This window comes from Quercus suber, unplaced genomic scaffold, assembly GCF_002906115.3.
Source record: "Quercus suber isolate HL8 unplaced genomic scaffold, Cork oak 2.0 scaffold_343, whole genome shotgun sequence".
NCBI classification, from domain to species: Eukaryota; Viridiplantae; Streptophyta; class Magnoliopsida; order Fagales; family Fagaceae; genus Quercus; species Quercus suber.
The window spans coordinates 304,777-312,189 of record NW_027069795.1 but is presented as its reverse complement, the minus strand read 5'-3'; the positions used below and the strand labels follow the sequence as shown (position 1 = coordinate 312,189).

Below are 7,413 nucleotides of genomic sequence, written 5' to 3'. Positions count from 1 at the left end.
TATATTTGCACCGTAGGGTTTTGTAATCAAGCATCTTCCTTCTATTCATCATAAAGGATGAATTGAAGAACTTTGCAGCCAACCATTCTTCCTTAGTTGGTGTTCTGAAGTCGCGTACTTGGATCCGCGCATTGGTTAGTTACGTACTTGGGAGCCGTACATTAAAGGTAGGAACTGTCACTACAGATCAAGTCCAATTGGGTATTGGGGTAAGGGTTCAACTGTAGGTTGGTAAGGTACTTGGGATTCCTTTACTTGTAACCGCTTGATTTGATAATAGTGGAGTTTCGGGAGTGGTGACTTGAAAATCACCCGGTGGGGTTTTTGCCGTTAGGGTTTTCCCCATTCGTAAACAAATCACCGTGTTATTTATTTTCCACTGCATATTTAGTTTTTGGTGATTTGTTTGTGCTTCCATAAAATTGCATGATTAATTGATTAATTAATAAACTTGGCTAAATTAATTAATTAGGGTTAATCACTAGGGGTCATTCAGATTGTGGCCTATCAGTTGCGAAGACAAATTTTGAAAATGTTTATTATTGACAACATTTATTTTAAGGAAATTATACTTTTTCACCCTAAACTATAGCCATTTTATGTACACTTACCGTTATGAACTTTCAAAATGCATGATTATCACCCTGGATAAAATTATTTAACAAATTCAACCATTATTTTAAAGGATTGAAGATGGGCAATTTGGTCTTTTCATGTGGTGCCATGTATGCAAAGTTCACGTGAAATATTTTTTATTTTTATTTTTTATACAAGATAGAAATTCTACTCTAACCTAATTTAAGTGTATATGTGTGTGAAGCTCTTTCTTGGAAACTTGAACCTCGATCCTTACCCTCCACACCCCACATCCCACAAGCACTTATACTTATGGAGTGACCAACGCACCAAGAATGTACTGTGGTTTATGTAAAAATTAACAGCTCAATTGATGATAGGGTGTAAAGTGAAACACGAGTTCTAATTTAGGGTGGAAATTGTGCATTCTGAAAGTTCAAGATAATAAATGTAAATGGGGTTATAATTTAGGGTAATAAAGTATAATTTTCTCTTTATTCATAAAGGAAATACTACTTACCATGAAAATTGAAAGTCTTATGTATATTATCATTAAATGACCAACATTCTTCAAATTAAAAACTAATTAGTGTTACCAAGTTAAAATAAAAAATAAAAAAATCTAAAACATAAAAACAAAAAATGGAAAAATAAAAATAAAAAGCATCCAAATTATTTTTAGATCAAGTTAGATAGCGCATTATCACTCAAAAGTCAAAATCCAAATTGCCAAACTTTGAATTGGGATCCAATAACATCAAACAAACAAATTATAATTCCAAACACATATTCTTTAAGCCCAATTTCAATTTAATATCCCTCCACCCGTCATTATTGTTTAATTTTCAAATTTTTAAGCAAAGTTTTCTGTTATACCTAATGAACCAGTCAAAAGAATTTGTAATGGAAGGTAGCTAATCAACTTAATATCCAGTTGAACAACTTCATTTTTATAACGCAACTATCGATTTTCAGCCAGACAATTTGTTAGGTAGCTATTTGCTTACATTTCTTAGTACCTACTTTCATATCTTCCTCTACGTTTATTCTCCGAAGATTATCTTCCTCTTTTACATTACTTTTCCAAATTATCATCTTCCTCCACTTCTCTTACAATCCCCATTTTTCTATCGCACTGAACCTTCCGCTAAAAACCAAAAGTCATAGCAAATTCACTTTCCTCATACCAAACTAATGACCCCCTCATCTCTTCCAATTCTTATATTGACAACCCCTTCATAGTTTTCTTTCTCCTCCTTTCAGATCTTGACAACAATCTGCTCAAAAATCCCCCGAAAGGCTCTTGTTACTAGCAAAGGAGGCTCATCTTCATATTCATCTTCCTCTTTCACCCACCAACTCGAGAACTTTGATGTCTTCTTGAGTTTTAGAGGTGAAGATACCCGTCTTGGTTTTATAAGCCATTTGTATAATGCTTTGTGTCAACAGGGTATTAAAACCTTTATTGATGATAAACTTGAAAGGGGAGAAGAAATTTCTATAGGACTTCTCAAAATTATTGAAAGTTCAAGGATTTCAATAATTGTTTTCTTTCAAAACTATGCATCCTCCACATGGTGCTTGGATGAACTTGCCAAAATTATTGAGTGTAATAAGAATGACCAATTAGTACGTCCAGTTTTTTACAACATAGATCCATCAAAAGTTCCTAATCAAAAAGGAAAGTTTGGAGAAGCATTATCTAACAAGAAGGTGCAGAGTTGGAGGGGAGCTTTACATGAAGTTGCCAATATATCTGGTTGGCATTACAAGCATGAGTATGTTCCTATATTTGATGACTACTTTTATGCCTTACAAGTTCTAATGGTTTTTTCTCATAAAAAAAAAGGGTTCTAATGGTTTTTTTCGTAAATGGAAAAGTTTTAATAGTTTTGTAATGACCAGTAGATTTTATTGTTAAACAAATACTAATATGTGATGAATGTTCTTTCTTTCTTTATAATGTTTTTCCAAATTATGGATTTTTATGGCCATATCTTCTACTAAGGAAGTTAGCTTATGGCTCAATAGTAAAAATAAAATAACAAAATATTAGATTATCTTACTAAATAATTCGGAGTTTTTCTACCAAGTGGTTAATTTTTTTTTTTTTAAAAGAAATTCTTAATTTTGTTCAAGTACTACATGGGGTTTTAATAAGTTTCTGCCCCTTATCTAACTAGATTTTCTATGCAATTTCTTTGTGAAAACCTAAAACGAATTTCCTAGAAAACAATAATTAGAAAAAATCCTAATCAAATTATAGTTCTTAGACCTATAAATTACATTAGGCTTACTTTAAAAAATAAAAATAAAAAACTTTGGTTGTAATGCTCAAATTGAACATCTTGAATTTAGTTTAGGTTTGCATTTCAATTTTATAGTCTAACTATTTACATGTCTTGTATGCTTTGTGAATGAAAGTTGTACCGAATTTGAATTTATCCAAGAAATTGTTGAGGAGATCTCATATTCGAAATTAAATTGGATGCCATTATTTGTTGCTAAATACCTAGTTGGAATAAATTCTCGTGTAGAGTCCATCATATTGAAATTAGATATTGGGTCAAATGATAATCGTATGTTACATTTGAATTCAGTTTAGGTTCATATTTCAATTTTGTAGCCTAACTATTTACATGTCTTGTATGCTTTGTGAATGGCAATTGTATAGAATTCGAATTTATGCAAGAAATTGTTAAAGAGATCTCAAATTCTAAATTAAATCGGATGCCATTATTTGTTGCTAAATACCCAGTTGGAAAAAATTCTCGTGTAGAGGCCATAATATTTCAATTATATATTGGGTCAAATGTTATTCGTATGTTAGGTATGTATGGTCTTGGTGGAGTGGGTAAAACAACCATCGCAAAAGCTATTTATAACAAAAAATTTTACCATTTCGAAAGAAGCTACTTTTTGGAAAATGTTAGAGAAAAGTCAGGGACATTTGATGGCATTATCCAACTACAAGAGATGCTTCTTTGTGAGACCCGAGGGAATAGACAACTGAAGTTGTGCAGTGAATCGGAAGGAATCGCTGCAATAAAGAACATACTTCACAATAAAAGAATTCTTTTAATTCTTGATGATGTGGATAAATAAGACCAAATAGAAAGATTGATTGAAGGATGTGATTGGTTTGCTTTTGGAAGTTGAATCATTATAACAACAAGAAATAAACATTTGTTACATACTTTAAGAATATGTCATTCAACATACATGGTTAATGAATTAGGTGATTACAAATCTCTTGAACTATTTAGTATGCACACTTTTCAAAAAAATAAACCTGAGGAAGATAATTTAGAACTTACTAATCAAGTTATATGTTATGCCAAGGGCATTCCATTAGCTCTATCAATAATTGGTGCCAATTTGCACATTAGATAAGTATGAAAGGATTCCTTACAAAGATATTCAAAAAGTACTCCAATTAAGTTATCAAGGATTGGATGATACGGAACAAAATATTTTTCTCGATCTTACACATGTTTCTTCAAGGGTCATTTCAAGGATTATGTTGTGGATATACTAAATTTTTGTGATCTAGACCTAGTTATTGGTATTCAAAAACTTATTGATAAGTGTCTTATAAATGTTGATCGATTTAACAAATTATGGATGCATGACTTGCTACATCAAATGGATAGAAAGATTGTCCTATAGGAATCACCACAAAAACTCGAACTACTTAGTAGACTTTGGTATTGTGAGGATGCTTTTGAAGTACTAACAGAAAATAAGGTATAACTTGGTTTTTCCCTTTTCTTTATAGGGAAAATTTAATGGCTATTTTATTTTTGGTTTTTTACTTGATATAATTTTTTTCTTTAGTATGGAAGTAAATTAAAGTCTATTAACAAGGTTAAAATTTAATAGGCATTATATTTTTAGTAAATCCTTTTGTATGATGTAATTCACTAAATGTTTTGTCCAATCAGGGATCAGACAACATTCGAGGCATGATGATAGTCTTTCCTGAACCAACAAAGTTGCAACTAAAAGCTAATTGTTTTGAAAAAAATTGAAAAATCTAAAGTTCCTTATGGTTGGTAATGTAGATATTTGCAGAGGTCTTGACTATCTCCCTAATGGATTAAGGGTGCTCGATTGGCTAGGGTTTTCTTTATCCTCCTTACCATCCAATTTTCGTCCTCAAAAAGTCATTGCACTCAACATTCCACAAAGTCAGATTATATTGGACAAGATTTTCAAGGTATAGTAATTTGTTATTTATTTATAAGTTAATATAACTTCATTAATTTGTATTTTAACATTTATTGAAGTTAAATTTTGATTTTTTTTTTCTACAAAGGATAAAAATTAGAAGCTTGACACATATGAATTTTCGTAACTGTCAACACATTAGGAAATTACCAGACTTATTGAGTGCCACCCCAAATGTAAAGAAATTGGATCTCCGTTATTGTAGAAAATTAGTCAAGATTTATGACTATATTGGATATCTTGATAAGCTTGAAAGCTAGGAACTCTGGGGTTGCCTTGAACTTCAAATTCTTCCAAGCTGCATCGTGATGAAATCTCTTAAACTTTAAAGTCTTTATGGTTGTGAAAGAGTTAAGAGGTTCCTCGATATTCCATAGGAAATGGAGAATTTAAAGTATCTAATTCTGGCACACACTACCATTACAGAGCTTCCTCCATCAATTGGGAATCTCATTGGGCTTAAGCGATTAGAGATAGGTTCCTTTTTCTATTCGTGTCAACTTCCAAATAGCATTTATGAATTGCAAAATCTTTTCCAAATCTTACTTTATGGTAATGTCTGATTTCCAAAGGGCATGGGGATTGGTGGATATGCACCATGCAATTCTTCAAAATATTGCTTTCTGATGTTGAATTTTCTTAAAAGGTTGACTTCTTGTTTCACACTCAGAGAAAAGAAAAGATTTGAACCTACGAGAAAACATTATCAGATTCAATAGATTATGTTGGCTTCTAATTAGGGATTCGAAGTTCCTTAAAAATATTCCAAAGCTTCCAAAAGGTATTAGAAGAATAGATGTAAAAGGCTGCGTTTTGTTGAATTCAGAATCATGAAGAAAATTAATCCTTTGGGTATCTCTTCCTATCTTAAAGTTATATAATAGAAACAATTTTGGTTGCCTTTGCAAATACATTTACTAGATTTGCTAAACTTCAATTTCTCAAAATTCTGAATTGCATGCAATTTAGAACAAAGTTAGGACTTCCACAAGATTTGAAATGTTCAAGAGTGAAAGGGAACGTATTAATGGATTTGCATTCACATCAAAAATTATAGCAGCAAATTGATTTCTCTTCCTGGGTCTTCCTCTCCAAGTTTGATGTAATTAAAGATGAGTTCATTCCCACTCTAGATGCATATCTAATGATTGATTTTGGAGAGAGATATGATATTAGAGTACTAGGAAAGAAGATTCCAAAGTGGTTTAACCATCAAAGCATAGGGAGTTCCATATTATTCTGGGTTGGTCCTGAATTTCCCACATTTGCTCTTTGTGTTGTTTTTCATCTAGTTCCGTTGAAAGACAGTTATGCTAATAATGATAGCTATGGTTCTATTTGTGATGATATAATCGTTTTGATTTGTGATCTTAGAATTTTCATCAATGGTCATAAGCGACCTTTCATTAAGCTAATATCTGAAGTGTGATCATCTGTGGTTTTATGGTGAGCCTCGTAGCCAGTTACAAAAGATATTTGGAGACTTGATGCAAGGTGATCGGAATTAAGTCGGGATTTCAAGTAAAATCTCTCATCGTACAAGTAAATTTGGAAAATTTGCTCCTATGATTGCGAGGATGGGGGTGCATGTGGAATGCATTTGTTCTCCTCAGAATTCCGTTATCATCCAAGACAACGTTCAAAATGTTGATGACTTTGAAGACACTATGCTCACACCTTTACTACCTCCTTTCTCCACTTCTAATGGTTCACATACAAATCTTGGGTGTCTCAGTAGACTCAGATGCTAGAGACCTTGATAACACTAGGTGACATCTAATTCAAGGCTTCCAATGGATTTAGAAAGTTGGTTCACTAAAATTTGGGTATTGACTTAGCATATGGTAATGGGTATGAGTTGGTTTCTTCTTCAGTATCCCATCCCCTTATGAAAAGAAATATTCCTAGGTATTATTTTTACATTGAAACTATTTTCCATTGAGTCATTTTTATTTGATTTTTTAATGTTGTTGAATGCCAGAGTATGTCTCACTGTATTGCATTGTTTGATTTGCATCTTTGGGGGACTTTGACACTTCCCATTCTCTTTCTCTAAATTAATGGGGTTTTTCATACAAGGTAATAATTCAGAGAAAAAGAATGGGAAGTGACAAAGACCCCCAATGAGAAAGCAGGATCGATGGTCATATTGTTGTTGAATTCTATTTCTTGTAATGTTCAAAGCGATTTCAATCTTATCCAAGAGAAAAGCATTTAATTTATCTAGTTAATGGACAAGTAAAGTTCAAAGGCCTATACTTTTTTAGACTCACAAAGATCAACATCTTATTGGAAATTGTTAAGAGATTACTTGTAATGATTAGAATTATTGGTTTTATTAGTTGAGCATATTAGTTATGGGGTTTTGGAGGGGCTCAGTGGTATTAGTTCTGAAATAGATAACTTGAGTGAAAGTTGCTGGGAAGTAAAAGTTTAATTGATGGAATGGTCGTGGTTCAATTGATTATATAGTCCACCCATAAAGTCATTGCCATGTTAAATTTGGTACAATTTCAAAGTCTTTTGAGGGTTAAAATATTTTTACAAAGTGGACTAGTATGCAGGATTTGGCAAAACTAAGAATTTCACAAGGAGTGACTTAAAATC

The 7,413-nt window shown here is 32.1% G+C and overlaps 1 long non-coding RNA gene across 1 annotated transcript in view; it reads left to right on the top strand.

Annotated features, from left to right (window-relative positions):
• Positions 1 to 1,571: 1,571 nt before the first annotated feature.
• The window catches only part of LOC136061709 (uncharacterized), a 41,040-nt gene continuing 35,198 nt past the window's right edge, over positions 1,572 to 7,413 (top strand). The window contains exons 1-2 of the long non-coding RNA XR_010623548.1: positions 1,572 to 2,354; positions 4,521 to 4,795. This is a non-coding gene — a long non-coding RNA (uncharacterized LOC136061709). The remainder of the gene's footprint in view (positions 2,355 to 4,520; positions 4,796 to 7,413) is intronic.